General features: G+C 51.1%; 1 protein-coding gene across 5 annotated transcripts in view; it reads left to right on the top strand.

Annotated features, from left to right (window-relative positions):
- The first annotated feature begins 13,326 nt into the window (after positions 1–13,326).
- Positions 13,327–19,873, top strand: part of TMEM51 (transmembrane protein 51) — a 55,309-nt gene continuing 48,762 nt past the window's right edge. For 2 of the 5 annotated variants that reach the window (XM_036100338.2, XM_036100335.2), the window contains exon 1: positions 14,034–14,375. The gene's annotated coding sequence lies outside the window, so the exon portion shown is untranslated. Of the gene's footprint in view, positions 13,345–14,033; positions 14,376–15,538; positions 15,558–18,067; positions 18,086–19,873 lie in introns of those variants that run through there. The other 3 variants (XM_078073771.1, XM_078073772.1, XM_036100336.2) reach the window with 3 other exon arrangements.

Below are 19,873 nucleotides of genomic sequence, written 5' to 3'. Positions count from 1 at the left end.
GGTTCAAAGCAGCAGAACCAGTAGGCGATTTTATATGTATCTAAAGGGAGGGAGGGAGATAAGGAAGGATGGAGGGGAGGAAGGAAGGAAGGAAGGAAGAAAGGAAGGAAGGAAGGAAGGAAGGAAGGAAGGAAGGAAGGAAGGAAGGAAGGAAGGAAGGAAGGAAAGAAGGAAGGAAGGAAAGGAGGAAGGAAGGAAGGAAGGAAGGAAAGAGGGAAGGAAGGAAGGGAGGAAAGGAAGGAGGGAGGAATTACCCTTTAAAAGTCTTCATGTATGATAAATATGTATATATGTATATATGGCGTGGAAGGCACATTCTGTCACCTCCCCGTCACCTCACGCTCTATCGGTCACATAAGGCCAGCCCTATTCGGTGTGGGAAGGGATGCCCAAGGTGTGAATACCAGGAGGTGGGGCTCACCCACGCCATCTCAGAGGTTCTGTCCCTCTACGTTTCGAGCTTTGTACTTGGGGAGTTGACAGTCAACAAGACCAACTCATTCTCTGCCCTTCTGATGCCTTACAGCACGAGAAATGAAACAATCAATAAATAAACAAATAAATAAATCATTACAAACTGCAGTGTTATGAAGAAGGCAGAGAGCTAAAGTCCTCGCCACCTGTATGGCCTCTCTGTCCCTCACCTCTCTGACCTCATCTCCCATACCCCTCCCACTTGCTCAACTCATTTCTGCCAAACAGTTCCCCGGATACCCCAGGATCCTACCTCAGGGCCTTTGCACTTGCTGTTCCCCCTGCCCAGAGCACTCTCCCTATCCCACAGCCCCCACCTCCCCCCCCCCAGGCATCCCTCACCTCCTTCAGGGCTTCTGAAAGTCACCTTCCCTGACCACTTTGTTCAAAACTCCAACCCTCCCTGCCCCCAAGCCTCTAGCACTTCCCATCGTCCTTCCTGCTTTGTTTTACTTATAACACTGATCTTTATCCAACTTACTTCACTTTATGTACTTACTTATGAGTTTATTGCCTTCTCCCCTGTGACAATGCCAAGTTATATGAGGGCTGGAGTGCTAATCTCTCTCCTCCCCTGCTGTATGCCCAGAGACTAAAACCGTACCTGGCACATAGTAGGTGATCAATAGAGTAAATCTAGAATCTGACATCCACTAATCATGGAAGGATGATTACTAGGAGACTCTAAACTTTGGGGACGACAGTTCCAGTTTAGCCAGATAGCACTGGGAAAGCCCAAAGAATATGGTCCCTTCCTCCTAACTTACAGAGGAGGCCACTAGAGGCCAGGATTCTTTGTGTCCCTGGTCCTGCCATTTACCAGCTGTGAGGCTTTAGGCAGGTCGCTTCTCTGGGTATCAGTTTTCCTATCTGTAAAATGGGGAAAATGTACTCGGTCATCTCTGAGTTCCTACATGACATTCGAGACTTCAGCAGGCACCATCACGAGAGAAAGAGCAGAACTTTCTTCCAAGTTTCAGAAAATCTCTACATACATTGCCAGCATGAGGTCAGATGACATTTTTGAAAAGGGAAATGCTGTTGGCAAGGGGCCGACGTATTTTTACATCTTCTTCTGAACGTGGCTGCTGTGGTGTGGGACCCTCTGTCTCCTTTCTGCTTCTCAGACTGTCACGCCTGCCACCCCGACACGGCTGTGCAGGGGGAGGGGAGTGGAGGGGCAGGAAACACGCTAGTTCCCTATTCCCTGATCTTGGAGCATTTTCAAATAGAATGTCTAAAAGGCCTGAAAGCACTCCAGGGTGGATGTCTCACAGAAACGGGAACTTCTGTGCCCCAAAAACCAGGTGCAAAAGTGTTCCTAGCTGCTTTATTCATAACAGTCCCAAGCTGGAAAGGAACTGAATACAAACATAAATTATGGGATATTCCCACGATGGAATATTATTCAGCCGTGAAGAAAAATGAAGTACAGATGTACGAAAACCCAGACACAATATCAAATGAAAGAAGCCAGTCACAAAAGAATACATACTGTACGATTCTGTTTATTTGACGTTCAAAAATAGGCAACAGTAGATGAGGGTGATAAAGGTTAGAATTGAGGACCCTGGGGAGTCTTGAGCTGGAAAAGGGTAGGAGGCGGCCTTCCTGGGTCCTGGGAATGCTCTAGATTTTGACCTGGGTGGTGACCTCACGGGTATATACATAGGTAAAAACCCATCGAGCTGTCCACTTAAGAGTTTTGCACTTCACTAAATGTAAATTATGACTCAATAAAAATAAATAAATAAAAATCAGTAAAGGGCTGGAGCCGGAGGAGAGTTCCAGCACAGGGAGGCCCTCCACCCGCCCCCCCGCCACCCATCCACAGGGGATTTCCACAGGATTGGGTGGCGGTTCCCACCTCCCCTAGCAGCCAGCAATGTCATTAACTCAGAACTCAGCACGTCTGGCCACGACTTCCTCCTTCTGAGCAGCCTGGTCCCCAGAAGCTTAGAGGACACAGGGCACAGCTGCTTCTGGCCCCAAGCTGTTTACCCTCCTCCACTGCCCTCCTACCTCCTTCCTGAGAGCCCTCTGAGTGGGTCCCATTTCTCCATCCCTTGCCTTCCTCCCCAAACAGTGTTCCATAATCCAGGATGAGCTGGAGAAGAAATCGCAGCGGGGCACCTCCCTCCTCGCCTCAGTGGCTCGATGGGTCGGTCCCGAGGCTGGTTCTCCAGTGCCAACTGAGACACTGGAGAGTCTAGTTCAACTGGCAGCACTATGTCCTTGACACTCCAGTCAGAGGTCTGCTGAGTAACCCCAGCCTCAAGTGCAGCGACCCTGTCACCCCATCCCTCCCTGACCTGACCTAGAACAGTTTCATTTGTGTTGCGAGTTTTTCTTCAATAATAAGATCTTCCTTTTACAGAGCAACTTTGTTTGCTGCCCTTCACTGACACTGACTTGGTCAGGACTCCCACTAACCCCATTTTGCAGATGAAGAAGCTGAGGCTCCATGAGGTTAAATGCCTCCCGCAAGGAGCTGTAGTCAGTAACGTGGAGCCAGGATTTGAACCCAGGCAGCCCAGCTGCAGGGCCATGCGCCTCTAAGTACCGAGCTAGACTCCCTCCTAGAGGAACAACGCTAAATACAAGTGCCAGCATCTCGAATGGTGTCCAGTGTTAGCTAAAGAGCAATGTAGGTGAAAGAAAGCGGTATGTTTCTAGCAGGAATTTATCTCAATCTCACTTAATACCCATTTTTAAACGTTGAATTACATTGAACTAAAACCAAAACAAAACTCTTCCCTCTTTCTGGCCAAACAGAGGGCCAGTTAGCTGGATGGTGCTATCCAAACCTGGTCCAGATGCTGCGCGGGTGGATGCCGCCTCGGAGAAAGCCCAAGGACCTCGGGTGGGTCTGTCTTTTCTGCGGGGTGGGGGAAACAAGTTCTGCAGGGAGCTGAGCAGAAAACCCAGGACGGCTCTCTAGGCTCTGTCTTATAATTAGATTTTGGAGAAAAAAGCTTTATCCTGCTTGCAAGGCGGGCTGCTGATTTACAAATTGATAGCAGCCAGCATCTATCCTTTCCCGTAACGAGGTTTGCCAACTTTCTGACTCAACCTCTTGTTTTGTCCTTCCATTTTTATCCCTGTTCTTCTCCAGGGAGTCGATCTGTCCTGGCCGTCTGGACTCTCATGCTGCGGTTAAAGTGGCTTGCCGTGGGGGGGTCAATATATTTCACTGTGCCAAGGATCGCCAACCTGTCAGTCACGGCCACCCTGCCAATCAGCTGGGGGATGGGCGGGGCTTAGTAAAAGTTCGACCAGTGGCCTTTCACTTTCACCCAGGTAAGGATTCGGACTGGCCTCTGCCACCGTGGTCAGGTACCAGGGAGCTCAGGAAGCCGAAAGGGTGTAGGTGAAATAAAGCCATACCTTTGGGGGAACCAGATGGCTAGGATGATCTACTCTGGGTTCAAGTCTCAGATCTGCCCCTCGCTAGCTGTTGACTTTGGACAAACACTTCATCTCGGCCTCATTTCCAATTTGAGGTTGAAATGAGATAACGCACATAAAGAGCTTAGCACAGCACCTGGCGTGTAGAAAGATGATGAAGGGTGACATCTTAAATTAACTGATGCGTTTTTCATTCCCAGTTTTTGTTACTGCTTCAAGATCCTCTCCACCCCCAAAATTCAGGCAGCTGTTATCATATGCCTCCAGAAAGGGATGACACAGCAAAAAAAAGAGAACCAAAGAGTCCTGGCTTTGGATTTTGAAAGCCTAGGAAATCAAGGGAAATAGAAAGGACTGGTGTGTTTATAGACAATAGAATGGGGTGGGGGGCGGGGAGAGAGACACAGATGCTGGACTAGCAAGGCTTCCTGCCTCTTAGGGCGGACAAAGGTTCCCAGATCAGGAGGAGGAGGGAGTGTCTGAAAGGAAGGGAAACTGAGAATGAGGGCCCTGGGCTGTGTCCCATTGTGTTCCTTTCCCGTGTGGAGCCAGGGAGGGCAGCAAGACCCCGGACTGAATGGCCATTTGATAAATCAAGGCAGATGGATCTGAGACAGCTCCACAGTGCTTTTCTGCACCCCAGCAAGGAGCAGGAGAAAAATGGGGCCCAGGGACCCAAAAGTGACACCGAAATAGGAAAGAGTGAGGTTGCCAACTCAAGCGACTATGTGGGCTAGGCAGATTTTGCAAATGAGTGAGCCAGGCCCCATAATAGGGAATGGTGGGGACTGTGGCAGGCCGACAGTGAGCATGCCTGGTATACTGGGGCAGCCACCACGCAGTGGGATTCCTGCCCCACTGGGATGTGTCCCCAGAATGACCTGCTCCAAATTTCTAGATTTTTTTTTACAAGACATGAAAATCTTTATTATTTTTTACAAAATGTGAAAATATTATTTTTTACAAGACATAAAAATATTATTTTTTACAAAATACGAACATATTTTTTACAAGACACCAATATCTTGTTTTTCTTTCAAATATCTAGACGCTTATGTGAAAATTCCCATTTCAGATATTGGCAAGTGATCTTTTAAAATACGCTATGGATCAAATGAAACGTATCTGTGGACTACATGTGAGTCGGAGGATACCAGGGAGTGACTTGTTGTCCTGCGAGATTTCCCTCAGGCTCAGCATGGACTTGCCGGGACCAACAGCCCAGCAACCAGTGTGGGGACAGGGATGGATGGCATCTGCACCAGATGTGCCCCTAGGAGGCTTTGGCATGACACAAGGCTTCAGAATTTAGATGCAACCCCAGCAGAGGGGGGGGAGGGAGAAGGAAAGCATTTCTGCCACCTGGCAGAATAGGGGCTCCTAGATAAATCAGGCTGAGTCATGGAAAAATAGTTCCATTTCCTGCCAGCTTGAGTTTGTGGTCTGAGTCTCTCACCTCCTCTAGTGATCTGGGGAATTTAACTATTTTTATGCTGCACATGTTTTGGGGAATTCTTTCCTCCCTTTTGTCCCTGGGTATTTATTTTCCCCGGGTTCAAATCTTTATCTTGAAATAATAACAGATTCATAGGAAATTGCAAAAAAAAAAAAATCCCGGGGAGGTCTTGTGTGTCCTTCACCCAGCCTTTGGAGCAATAGTGCAGCCAGGAAATTGATGTTGAAATTGACATTGGTACAACCCACAGAATTTATTTGGATTTCCGGGTCCACCTCTATTCATTTGTGTGTGAGTCTATCTGTGTGTAGGGCTGTGCAGTTCTATCATGTGTACAGGTTCATGTAACCGGCCCCTCCCCCTCAGTATCCAGAACTGTGCCATTCCCACAAGGTCCATCATGCTGCGCGGTGGAAGCCACACCCATGCTGGCACAACCACACCCCCTGGCAATGTTCTTCATCTCCAAAACTTGGTGGTTTCAAGAATATTCTATGAATGGGGGCGCCTGGGTGGCTCAGATGGTTAAGCGTCTGCCTTCGGCTCTGGTCATGATCCCAGGGTCCTGGGATCGAGCCCCACATCGGGCTCCCTGCTCACGGGAAGCCTGCTTCTCCCTCTCCCACTCCCCCTGCTTGTGTTCCCTCTCTCGCTGTGTCTCTCTCTGTCAAATAAATAAATAAAAAATCTTTAAAAAAAAAAAAAAAGAATATTCTATGAATGGAATCATACAGTATGGGACCTTTCGAGATTGGCTTTTAAACTCAGCATGCTTTCCTTGAGAGCCATCCAGATTGCTGCATGCCTCGAGGATCTGTTCCTTTTTATTGCTACGTAGTATTCCACCACGGTGTGGATCTGCCACAGTTTAACCACTCATCTATCGAAGGACATGTAGGTTGTTTCCGGTATTTGGCTGTTATGAATCCTTATGTTTTTATAAAATTAGTTCAGAAAATGCCAGCCAGTGGCCTCTGTGTTCTGAGTTTGGACAGGGTGCAATATTTTCCGTGATCCCTCAATGATGGAAGTTTGCACAGACTTTTTCATTTGAACCCTGCAGAAGCCCTGGGAGGGAGGCAGGGCAGAGATTCAGTCAGTCAGTGAACACATTTTTATTGAGCACTTACTATGTACTATTCTAGATAACTGGGGATACAGGAGGGAACAAAACAGACTCAAATTCCTTTCCTCGTTGATTATCCCCAATACTCATCGGGGAAACCTGAAGCTCAGAGAGGCTATATAATTTGCTTAAGGGCACACAGGTGGGAAGTGAGACTTGACCCCGGGACTTCTGACTTCCAGGCCACTAATTCTCTGGTTAGATTTTGCCATCTATCTTCACTGACATCAACTTCAGAGCAAAAAGCACATGCTGGGGATCCTGTATGCAGTATTTTAAGCAGTGGTTCTTAATGGGGGCAGGTGGTGATTCTCCCTTCCCCCCAGAGACGGTTGACAATGTCTGGAGTCATTTTTGGTTGTCAGAACTTGAGAGGGGTGTTGCTACTGGCATCTAGTAGGTAGAGGCTCAGGGAAGCTGCTAACCATCCTACGGTGCTCAGGGCAGCCCCCACGACAAAGACTTATCCCACCCAGATGTCTATAGTGCCAAGGTTGCAAAACTCTGGTGTAAAGTGCCCTAAATGTCATGGACAAAGACAGCAACTACCTAGACAGCACAGTGTAATATTGAACACACAATTATTTGCATGACAGGTCTGGTGAAGGCAGCACACTGTTGGTCGGGGGCTGAGAGAGGGTCACTATGAAGCCTGGAGGGCTGCCTGAAAGAGGATGCAGAACATGCAGGGGTACCGTTCCTCTGTTCCATGCTCTCTTCTTCCATTTCTCTTGAAGAACCTTATTAGCCTCCTTCATGCAGAAATGGACCAGAGAGCAGAACTGAACATGCAAAGCCTTTTTAGGAACAGCCGGGAGGCAGGCAGGACGCTCAGTCTGCATTGTGGAGTGTACAAGAAACATAACCTCAGTTTTCAGAACTAGGCTTAATTTCGATTTCAAGTCCCCGTTTTGCTGGGTGGGAGAAAATCACAATTAATCAGAGTCTCCCTACTGCTTGTTCTAAGTTGTATCTATATTTCTTTTTTTGGTGAAGGGAGCTCACAACGTGCCAAGACCTGGGCAGGGGCCAGCAGCAATCTGCTCTTCTCTGGCACCTGCTGACATGGCCTCATTTCTGTCTTCCGGATGGCAGACGTGCCTTCCTGGCCTCCTGGATGCCCTCTCTTCACCCAGCTTCTCCCTCTTTCTTCTCTCAGCTTCTTCTGCCCACCTCTTAGGCACACGGGGGACATTGGCAGGGCCAGGGAAACTGCTGCAAGGCTGTCGCCACTCCATGTGACCATATCCCCTCTGGTACCATCCTGGGTGAGGGACAAACATCCTCCGAGGCTCCCCCCAGCCCACACCCACTCTCAGAGCTGCCACAGGACCATTACTTTGCCCACCACTCACCTCTCTGGAGACCCACATCATCATAGCTGTTTCCCCTCTCCTCTGGCCCTCTGCGTGGACCCCCAGCCCAGAGACACCTGATCTTATCTGGGCCTGGGCAAGTGGTTGTTGGATCTTGCTTAGTCCCCAGACCTTTCGTTAATGACATAAACATTACGCCCAGGGCTCCCACTTTTGAAACTCAGAGCTCAGGTTCTTACAACCCCAAAGTCTTGATTCTTAAAAATCAAAACATTATCTCTGCTTTTCTGGTGAATCTGGTTCACCCCAAAATAAGAAGAGCCACTGGCTGAAAGAGCAAAAAGGAAAGGAAAAAAAAAAAACAAACCCTTTCATCACTATCATGAAGTATTAGCTCACTCCAGCAGTATGTGAGGAATGAATGGAAGACACCGTCGTGTTCTTCTGTGGGCCCTTCCCAGCCAGGGACAGCTGAATCTTGGTCCCCAGGCTCATCTCCCATCCTCCAAACCTGGATCAGAAGTCCCTAAGAGCATCGCAAGCCGCACTAGTGGGAGAGTCAGGGTAGAGAAGGGTGTGGGTGCCCGGACTGCAGGCAGCCTGGGTTCCCAGCCACACGCCACCACCTACCAGCTGAGTGAGCTTGATCAAGTCACTTAAGGTCTCTGGGTCTCAGTTTCCTAGTCTGTAAAAGGGGGGAATATAATACCTCCTTCCTGTGGTTATGGGGGTGATTAATGAGACAGAAATTGTAAACTGTGTAGAATGGTGCCCAGCACGGCCCAGCACGGAGTCAGCGCTGTAGAGGGGCCGGCCGCTATGGTCGTCACTCACTTATCCTAGAAGTGAATGGGTTTCCTGGAATCCAGGTCACACAGGGCCCCGGTGCTTGCTGCTGGGGGTTTCAATGCAGTCGCTTCACCGAGAGAGGGTCAGGGCATCTGTGCCCGGCTTCTGGCACTGCTGTCAGCTCCTTGCAAGAGCGTCGGAGGGATTCTCTTTGGATCCTTGCATTGCAAGAAACATAAGACTAGTCATTAGACTAGTTTAAGTAAAAAAGGAAACTCATTGGAAAAACAGGAATGCTGCTCAGCACTAAAAAGGAAGGAAGGCGGACAGCAAACCGGGGAGCTTCCCTCTCGTGCTCTCTCTGCAGCCGACTTCCTGCCTTGGTGGAAACTGGCGGCCTCCCTGCACCCGGGGCGGGGGGGGGGGGGGGCGGCTGCTCTAGGTGCCTACTGGGTGCACCGGCCTCTTCTTCCTATTGGCAGAGGCTCCATCTGATTCGGGCGTCTGCGCCAACCCCAGTGACTCCTGAAAGTCTACACCAGTCTTGAGGGCCCTTGCTGGTCATGGGTTTCAGAATGAGCATGTGACCCAGTTCTGGCAAGGGAGCTATCAAGGAAGTTTACAGGGAGCTTCTGGGAAAGGTCTCATCCCTGATGGAAAAGGGACCACGGAAGCGTGACAGGGCCTGGAGCCTGAGAGAGCCATGAGTAACAAGGCTGAGTATGTCAGAGGGGCCCCCCCGCTCATGAAGTCCTGTTTCCTGGGCAAGAAGTCCAGACTCAACGCTGAGGGCCCCGGGGAACCATGGCTCAGGTCTGTGTGTCACACCGCTGACCGTGCGACATGGAGAACGCATTCAAGGGAGACAGCCTGGAAGCAGGACACCAGTTAGGAAGCAGCTGGATGAACTGCAGATGGGACATAGAGGAAGGTTCTAGGGGATGGGGCACCAAAGAATCGGGGCGATAAGGAGAGAGACTTGCTGGCTCTCTGTGCTCAGAGGCCTCAAGAACTGGTACCCTAAAGTAAGGAGGTCCTCACTAGCTCCATTCTGGACTGTCTGACTCGTCTACATAGGCCCAGTTACAATGGTAACTGAGGTAGAGACATAGTTTCTGAAGCATTTTTTGGGAAATTGAATCCAAATGATTTCATTTAAACCAATAGTCCACCTACCCAATTTCACTTTGCACTGTATGAGCACAATTTCTCTGCCACCCAGACCTGATGCAACCTTCAGAGAGGTTGGGCCAGTACGTCACGGGTGAAACCAGCCTGTGAGCACATCCCTTCCCAGTGACTAATGGGATCCGCTCCAGATGAGGGACATGTTACAAGTACACGTACATATGTGATTACTGCTGACTTTGGCAAGAGTCACACAGTGGAGACATTGCTCAGCTTCTCAAGGGTTTAGAAATGAGCCCTCCTCCAGAGTGAGTGGGAACAAGGGGTCACCTGCTCAGAATGGAGCAAAAGAGTGGCTGATGGGGGAAGACACAGGGGCAAGGGAGGGTGTGCTCCTGAGGGACAATACACAAGCCTCCTGGATGCCTTTTTTTTTTTTTTTTTCTTAGCACATACACACACTGCTTTTCGATTTCTAAGGGCAACCACAGTTTGGTTTCATTCCTTCATAACATGTTCTTTTTTTATTTTTTATTTTTTTAGAGAGAGAGAGAGAGAAAGTGAGTGAGCACAAGCACGGGGAGGGGCGGGGGGCTGGAGAGAGAGAACTCCAAGCAGACTCCCTGCTGAGCATGGAGCCTGACACGGGACTCAATCCTACAACTCCAAGATCATGACCTGAGCCGAAATCAGGAGTCGGGACTTTCAAGTGACTGAGCCACCCAATGCCCCCTCGCATATACTTTCTAGGCATAAGCAAATATATGTGTGTCTATAGCTTAAAAAAAAAATTTGTGTGGCATCATAATGCCCAGTCTTTTGCCTCTCTCAATTCATGATACATCTTGGCTATTCTTCCCTGTCAGCTCTATCTCCTTCTTTTTCGTGACCACATACCATCCCGGCATAAGCCTACACCACGACTTAACTATCTTCTACTGGGGACATATTCAGGTTGGTAACCATTTTCCCCATTCTAAATAATCAGCAGTGAAAACCCTTGAACACACGGTCTTGAGCACCTATGTGAGTTCCACATGATGATCTGTTCCTCTAAGTAGGTTTTCAGCTTCACTTCCTTACAGATTGAGGTCTAGTCACCAAGCAGAGACAGCCTAATACTTTAAACTAGTTACTTGCCCACTCAGCTGGAGCAGATACAAATGTTTGCTAGGAGAAGGCTCAGAGCAGCATTCTCTCCTCTTAGAATCCAGACTTCCAGAAATGGTCAAGCTAATGCGCCAAGCGACTCGTGTTCAGATGACACTGGGCCATTGACGAGGCCACATCCTGTCGCACCTGACTCTCATGTCAGTCCGCAGAATAGGAGTTTTTACAGAGGATTCAGAAACTGTTTTACAGAGGATTTAGAAACTGAGGCTCAGAGAGGATGAGACATCTATCCAGGGTCACACAGCTCGTAAGCGGCAGAGGACTCAGAAACGAGAGACAGATCTGATGAAATCCTGCCTTCTTTCTAAATCCATGGTGCAGACTGTATCACGGAGCCTCTTAGAGAAGAGACATATGGTAGATGCTTAGCTGAAAAGGTAGGTGACATAAACATCTGCCTACATGGGAACCGTCATCTTCCCCACCACCTGTTATGGTAATGGGTAACAGAAATTCCACCATTAGAGATTTACTTCTTTGGCTCTTTCCCCAAGGACACAGTCACATCTCAGGCCCTTGTGAGCTGACAGAGAAGTTAGCAGTTCAATGAAGTCAGGCTCCTCAATAGGACCTAGTAAACCAGGGAAGAATCAGAGAAACTTACCATGCAGAGGGAGAGGGCCATGAAGGGTAGGATGACAAGGAGAAACACACTTCCTCTGCCACTTTCTAGTTTTGCCTGTGGCTCCACTTTAGATGGAAATTTCTCCAGCCTCTTCCCAGATTAGCCAGGGTGAACCTGCCTAAAAGGAACACTCTGAAGATGATTTGCTGAGATAGACGAGACCTGCCCAGTTAGGTGTGTGGCATAGCAGGATGGATCTGGAGTTGGATCCTGGCATGGAAAAGTACTGAGGTTCTTTGCCTCCAGATGGGAGCTAGAGCCACTGTCTGAAATGATTATCCCCAGTCTGAGCCTCTCAGAGTGAAATGAAAGCCAGATTCTGGGTCTTATCTGAGAGCTACATGACTGTTTCTCATCAACCATTTGGAGACTGGAAGGTTCCCAAATTCATTGTCTAAACTCTGTGATGGAATACACACAGCTCTCCAATGTGAGCTTGTGATCACAGGTACCTGCCTACACAAACAGTTCACCCCATTCAATAAAATAATGTTACTATTTGGGGCTTTCAATTAGCCAACAAATATTTATTAAGCACCTGCAGGGGGCCAGGAGAAGTGGGCAGGACACAGGGGTCCCTATCCTCAAGGGGAGCAGGAGGCAGACTTGTAAAGAATTATGTCCCTGTGCAGAATGAGACAAAAGTAACTTCTCTTCCTGAAAGACAGGAGAAGCAGGGAACCTTGCCTCAGGGGAGAGAGTATATGCAGAGTGACAAGGAATTCTTCCAAAGATGGGAGAACACAGGCTCTGGAGCCAAACGACTGAGGTCTAATTGCTGATACTTCCCAGCTGTGTGACCTTGGGCAATGATGACCTCACCTTCTGAAGCCTCAGCTTTCTCTTCTATAAAGTGGGTGTAACCAAAAAGCATCCCTGGGGTTGTTACAAGGATTAAATGGGCTGGGAAGTGAGTAGCAATCTGGTGATGGGTCCATAGTAAGGATGTGAGGAATAAGCTGTTATTGTTATATTCATGGAGACTCAATGGTTACCCATTACCATAACAGGTGGTGGGGAAGATGACGGTTCCCATGTAGGCAGATGTTTATGTCACCTACCTTTTCAGCTAAGCGTCCACCATATGTCTCTTCTCTAAGAGGCTCCGTGATACAGTCTGCACCATGGATTTAGAAAGAAGGCAGGATTTCATCAGATCTGTTCATGTTTCCCTAAATGCTTTCCTCATCCCCAAATCACAAGTCAGCCCCAAATTTGCCTATTTGTGGACACCAGGGACCTGTTGAACTGTTACTGTTCAAGTTAAAAAGCAACAATGGGAGAAAATACCCACGTGGGACAACATAGGTATACATACCTTTGGATGATGTATTCCCATGAACTTGGAGTTTGATTACAATTTCACCAGGGTGGACTTGATTACAATTCCACCAGGGTGTCTAATTTCTGTCTGGGACACAGCAGATTCCCAGTAGGAGGAGCCTTCTGTCCTCAGCTGGATCCTCTGACACCTGGCCAGCTGCCTATTGGCCTTTCTCAGGGTTCAGAGAACTGGACAGTTGCGGGAGAAGGGGACCCCCGAACTGGCCTCTCTTGGAATTCAAAACAATCTAAGATTGGGAGAGGCAGCGGCCTATCTACTCCCTCTAGGTTTAGAATCCAGGTTTTTTTGTGGTCTGGCTGAGATCAGTTTGGTCGCGGGAGAGGCATGGTTCCAGGGCAAACCTCCAGGTGGGGGCGGGGGGGCAGAGGCAGAGCCGCCGCGGTAGAGAGGCACCCTCACCAGTCGGTTGACCCTCCCCAGAGCCAGGCCTCAGGCAGCAGTTCTGGGGCTCTAAGCAGAGGTGGGCCAACGCCTGCAACCTGGTGCTCAGGACGACGACAGCCGGTATTTCATTGGGAAAGTTCTCCGGAAAGCTGGGAATGAAAGCCCCCAGTAGGCGAGATTCTCGGGATAGGGCGCCCGCATCCCGTATGCATGCAGGCGCGGGCCCCCCGAAATGGGCTCCATCCGGACCGTGCGACCGGGAACCCGCAGGGGGCGCGCAGGGGGCCGGAGAGAGGGTGGGGGGCCGGGCCGAGGGCAGGAACAGACTCGCTTTTTAAAAACCTGCTTCCTCCTTTCCTACCTCCACCCATCAGTCACCTCGCAAACCACCAACCCTGGGCGGTGGCCTCCCCAGGAAGTGGGGGGGAGAGGCCGGCGCACCGGGCGGCCAGGTGAGCGCCGGGCCAGGTAAAGGCGCGGCAGGTGGGTCCGCAGTGCTGTACCTACCTACTCGCGCCTGAGTGGGGATTGGGGTGGGGGGGGTCTCCCAGCTCTACTTAACATTTAAATAACCTGGACTCCGGTTCCGAGTCACCGTCCCTCATTCCACCCCCACATCCACCTCCGCGGCCCGGGGGTAGGGATGTCTGGGCTCTGTTCCCTTCCCCCATCCCTGTTTAGCCAACTCGGAGGGGCGGGGCCGGGGGAGGACTTGGCCCAGCGTCCCCCCACCCGCTGGCACCCCCCCCCGCAATCCGACGCGAGAGAGTGGGTGCTTTCCCTCCGCAGCTCGGGTCCGCGCCCCAGTCCTGAGGGTGGCGCGGAGGGCCGGGAGGGAGGGTCGGCTGGTGGGCGGCGCCTCTCGGGGCTGGAGGCCGCTCCCGGCCGGCGCCGCCCTCTGTCTCTCGCCGTCCCTCCCTCCTGCACGCCGGCGCTCCGAGGCCGAGCTTCCTGCGTCCCCATCCCGGTCCCGGAGCGAGCTGTGCGCCCTCTCCGCCACCGCCTCCCTCGACCGAGACCCCCCCACCCCGCCGAACCTCCGGCCCCGGGATCATAGCGCTCCGAAGGAGGCAGCCCGCGGGGGACCGGGTCGTGGAGCCCCAGCTCCCCGGCCGCCCGACCGTGACCGTGCTGGACCCGCAGCCGCCCGGGTGAGTCTGCGCCGCCGCGCCTTCCGCCCCGCGGCGCCCCGCGGAGTGACTGTTGGCGGGGCCGGGGAGGGAGTCGAGGGCTGGCGGGGTCTGTTTGTCCGTCCGTCCGGGAGTTTCCTGTCCCGGGTCTGCGGCCGGGAGGACTCCGAACCCGCACTCACTGGAGCCGCGCCCCGCCAGTGCGGGACACCCCGCCTCCACGGCATCGCGCTGACCTCGGCCCGGGGAAGGCACCCAGCCTCCGGGGCCCCCTGTTGGCGAGGACAGGCGCCATCCGCCAGGCGGGTTTCGAACTCTCGGCCTCGGCCAAGAGGCACCTTCCACCCATGCTTAGGGCAGAACTTCCCAGTAAGTCCCCGGAAACCACCCTGGCGCTGCCCAATTGATCCCCCTTCCCCCATCCCTAACTCTTTTCTGGAAACCGAGGCTTTTTGGGAATTTAGATTCGTGTGTGTGTTTTACGTACCAGAGGCAAAAAAGGGTGAGAAATCGGGCGTGAGCGAAGTGGGGTGAAACTCAGTTTCTTCACTGTGAAATGGGTATGATAACCTCCTGGGATGAGGTGGGGCACTCGTGCCTAGCACAGAGCAAGTACTTAAAATCCAAATCAGATCTCTTGTCTGCTTCCCGATGGGAGGCGTGTGGCCTGGGACTGCCAAGTCTAATTGAAAGGGATGGTCTCTTATAGCAAGTAAGCTTTCCTAACCAAGGGGTGGGGGAAACAGGAAACCTGGATGTCCTTACGGTTCCCCAGCCCTGCCTGGGCCCTCCCTGGCCGGTAGCAGCCATGGGGCACCTGTGCACTCTCGCATGAGCTTGCGTGGCCGGGGCCAGATCCCTCCTAGCAGTGCGGGTGGTCCAGGCGCCGGGGTTCCCGGCGCGGCTGGAGCGGCGCGGGCGGGGCCTGGGTGGGCGGGGCCGGAGCGGCGGGGGCGGAGTCGGAGCCAGGCCAGGAGAGCTGCCGGAGAGGGGTTACCCTCTAGAGCTGGCTTTTGGCTTTCGTTCGACGTGGTGCTCTTGGAGTATGGCTTCTCTAGTGGAGGGTCGGCTCTGGGACCTGTGAGCGGCTTTCACACTTTGGAGACTCGTCACACAAGGATCTTGACCGAAGTTGATAGGAACGAATGGAATTGGGAAGGAGCCCCTTTCCCTCCAAATGCTTCCCTCCGCAGCTTGCCAGAGGTACTGCCCAGACTGGGACAAAAGGCAGAAGAGAGGAAGGGGAGGAGGCTGGTGGCGCATCTGTTCCTCACAGTGTTCTGTCCAGTGGTTGGATGATTAGGGCCTCCTGGGCATCAAGCAGGGCCAGGCCTGCCCCAGAGATGCAGAGCCTAGGGACCTCAAGAGCTCCCAGCCTAGTGAGTAGTAAATGACGAGTCGCTCAGAGGTGATATTACAGTCAGGCCCCAGCACTGCCTGGCTGTGTGACCTGCCTCACTGGCCCTCGGGTTTCCTCATCTGTACGATGGGAGTGATAACCTCCTAGGTGGGACCTTCATGCCTAGCAGGAAGTTCCGTTACAGGGCTTAAGGAAGAACAGGAGAGAGAAAATAACTCAGGCTGAGGTGTGCCGGGACGCCCTGCTAAGAAAAGGATGTTGGACTATGCAACAGTGTATTGGAGTCCCTTGCGGAGGGGGAGGAAGGGTGTCTGGGCAGATGGAACAGCACAAGCAAAGGCACTGAGGTACAAAGGTACACGGGGTGTGGTGGGCCTGGGGGAGTGTGCTCAGGCAATGGCAGATGGGTTTGTGGGAAGGTGGGGAAAGTAAAGGGAATTGGAGGGTCTGGAATGGGGGCCAATCATTGCACGTGGGATTTTATCATGTGGACGACTGGGAACCATTCAACAGATGTTGACTGAGTGCCTTCCGTGGGCCAGGCACTGTTCTAGGTGCTCAGGATGGATCACTGAACAAGGAAGGCAAAGACAGAAACAAATCGCATTCAAGTTCTTTAAGCAGGGGAGTCATCTGATCCTGTTTGATCTATGTGAGGAAGATAATTCTGTGTGGAAGTCGGATGAGAGTTTGGGGAGGACTGCTGGGAGAGAGGAGGCTGGTCTGCAGGCTGGGGGCAGTGGGGATGAAACGGGGGGCTGGAGTGGAGCCCCGCACAGGAGGCAGAGATTAACATGTGGTCTTCACACGTGACCACTGCTCAAGGGTGAGGTTTGTGGATTTGGTGTGAGGCCCAAACTGCCAGCCTGTCTTCCACCGGAGAGCGCGGGCGAGTGCCTGGGACCTTGGCAGGGCCCAAGCCCCTCCAGCTGTGGCCTTCCTGCTCCCAGACTCCAGAAGGCACAAAACCTAGGAGTTTCTATGTGAGGAATGGCAAAGCTGCAGGCAGAGCCAGGAGCCCATCTCCTGGACAACCTGCCTCTTTTAGGGCTCCTGTTTTCCTGGGTCACGGTTCTGTAAATGTTCTCTCCCTCCATGCGGCTGGCAGTAAACCTCTCAGGACCCTCAGGCTAGAAGAGGGGCTTTGGCTCTGGGCTTCTCTTCTCCCCATTCCAAATTAAGGTGGAATTCAAGGGACTGAGCAGAGTTTTCTCCCTAAGTGCTGAGAAAGTTCCAGAAGCTCAGATGTCTTCTGTTGGGGATGTGGTGAGGGGTCTGCTTCTGGCTCTTGGCTTTTGCTTTCACTTTGTTCTGAAGCTTGGACGGGTCATTCTTGCAATTGATAGCTCTAAGAGTGTCCTCTGTGATGGAAGTCTCCCTTTGCTTGGAAGGGGACCACACTCTGTCTTTCACCAGGAAGACCCCAGAATGTCTTGGGTGGAGGGGACCACTCTCATTTGACAAATAAAACTCAGAGAGGAGAAGCGCACATAGCAAGTCAGCAGCAGAACTGGGACTGCCACCCACCCCCTGACCACTGTTCATTCTCCCAGGAGACTGGCCACGTTCAGGTCAGAGACTTGTTTTAGACCCCCGTTTAGTACAGGTTCGGTGGTTTCTCAGGATCTCTATCTTGCTGGCCGCTTCATAGAGTCTTGTTCCTCCCCAGCCTGAACAGGTGGCCCAGCTTGGCCTGGCAACATTTTTGTTCTCCTCCCCTTGGATTGAGCCCCTGGTGCACTGGCTGCCCCTCCTGGGAGCTCTGGTCCCCCAAAGAAACAGGTTTTCCCTGCTTCAGGCCAGACTGTCCCAATACGCTGGCCAGAGGCAGCCCTGTGAGACTCTTCCCTGAGCTCTCCCTGACTAGCTGTGGCCTCAGACTCTTGACTCCTCCCTCCCCTTGGCCCCAACCCTTATCTCCTGAGGCTGGTTGGCCCTGCCTTCTATCCAGTGTTGTTTACTTGCGCTAAGCTGCCAACAGTCTCTTATTCTCTCTTGCCCTAGATTTATCAGACCTAGCAGCCCTTAAACCTGAATGCTGGTCCCTTTAGCTCTTAGAATTTTGGAGCCAGAGGGGACCTTAGCCGTCAGAACGTCAAATCTGCTTATTTTACAAATGGGGAAACTGAGGCCCAGGGAAGGGAAGGCACTCGCCTGAGTTCAGAGCTAGGACTAGACCCCATTTCCTGATTTCAGGGATGGTTCTTGAAAATAAACCAACACAATAAAACCAGAGGAGCCCACCCCCCCGCCCGGAAGCCCCTTTCTCTCTACGCTCCACACAGGCAGGTGCTTTGGAGACGTCCACGGTGACCTATCCAGGAGCAGTACATGCTGAGGGACCCGGAAGACGAGGGGTGCACATCAAGGAGTATGTATCTTGACATTTTCAGGTCCTATCTGTTCAAACTGATATTAACGCCAGGGAGTAAGCTAGTGATTAACCGACCTTACTTGCTGCTCTTTATAATGTACCTCTGAATGGATTGGCATTTAAAGTTGTTTTCTCCCCCAGATCACCAAGGAAGTGCTCACTGTAGAAAACCTGGATGGGTTTGCTTGCTTGCTCTGCTATTTAATATCCTGGTTCATTGTCATAACATGTATTTTCCCCGTGTGACAGCACGCCGGTTCTAACCTGTCAATCTCACGCACTTCTACCCTCTGATGGCTGGAGGGTTCTCAGGAAGCCAGCTTTTTGTGGTATGTCAGAATACTCCAGCCACCAAAAATCCTAGCACACTATGCAAATTATTCACCGTGTGGGACTTCAGGGGGCCATGTCTCGCACCGCCATGGTGTTTGGGAAAGGGCTATGTTTACAAAAATCTGAAGCAAAGATCCGATTCTCAGTGAGCGTCTTAGAAATGGAGGAGGTTAGCCATCTCGGTGGGATGGGTGTGATCCAAAGATTATAGGAGGGAAAGAGAAGTCTTCGTTTCCTCTGATTTTTTTTTTTTCTGTGTTGGTTTTTAACCCAGCCAAGTGCTCCCACCACCCTCTTACCACCCCTTGCCCTGAATCTCCCCAGGATTAGGCACTGGGGAGGCAAGTGTGGGTCCCTAGGAAAATCAGGACTGTATTCGGCTTGCTTGTCTCCGAGCCCTGCATCTTGCACAGCAAGATGACAGTTTCGATGGCAAGCCAGAATTTGTTGCTTACTCAGGTGATCCAGGTTGGTAACTTCACCTTTGGGACAGGGTCACCTGGTGTCACCTCTCAGACTCTAAGATCACAGCTTCATTAATGCCATGTAAATTGTCCGTGCTGGAAGTGATCTCGGAGGGTCCCTTAGGCCAATGCCTGTAGACTGTGGGCAGCAACTTCGTGGGTTTTAAAATCAGTTAAGTAGTGGGCGCCTGGGTGGCTCAGTTGGTTAAGCGACTGCCTTCGGCTCAGGTCATGATCCTGGAGTCCCTGGATCGAGTCCCGCATCGGGCTCCCTGCTCAGCAGGGAGTCTGCTTCTCCCTCTGACCCTCCCCCCTCTCATGTACTCGCTCTCTCTCATTCTCTCTCTCTCTCAAATAAATAAATAAAATCTTTAAAAAAAATAAAAAAAAATAAAAAATAAAAATAAAATCAGTTAAGTAGTTTTCCACTGGCTTTTAAAAAGTGAAATAGAAGAGAGCGGACTAGAAAACAAAATGCATCTCCTGTCGTGAGAAGCATTCTTTAGTAAAACTTTCATCTCAATTATCTGTATATGGGTATTCACTGAGTCACCAGATAAATATATTTCCATCTGCATGGTAAGAACCTTGGGCAGCCCTTGCTCCGGTCCATTGGGTTTCTTTTTAAATTGAGGTACAGTTAACATACAATATTATATGAGTTTCAGGTAGACAACATAGTGATTTTGACATTTGTATCCACTGCAAAATGATGAACACAGTAAGTCTAGTTACCATCTATCACCTGACAAAGTTATTACAATGTTATTGACTATATTCCGCATGCTGTACATTACATCCCCATGACTTCTTTGTTTTATAACTGGAAGTTTGTACTTCTTCATCCCCTTCACCCATTTTGCCCCCACCAAGCCCTCTCCCCTCTAGCAACCACCAATCTGGTCTCTGTATTCATGAGTCTACGGTTTTTGTTTAGTTTGTTTTGTTTTTTAGATCCCACATATTTGTGAAATCATGTGGTATTTGT

The sequence above is a fragment of the Halichoerus grypus genome, chromosome 5, assembly GCF_964656455.1.
Source record: "Halichoerus grypus chromosome 5, mHalGry1.hap1.1, whole genome shotgun sequence".
In the NCBI taxonomy this organism is placed as follows: Eukaryota; Metazoa; Chordata; class Mammalia; order Carnivora; family Phocidae; genus Halichoerus; species Halichoerus grypus.
This window is presented reverse-complemented; position numbering and strand designations above follow the sequence as displayed.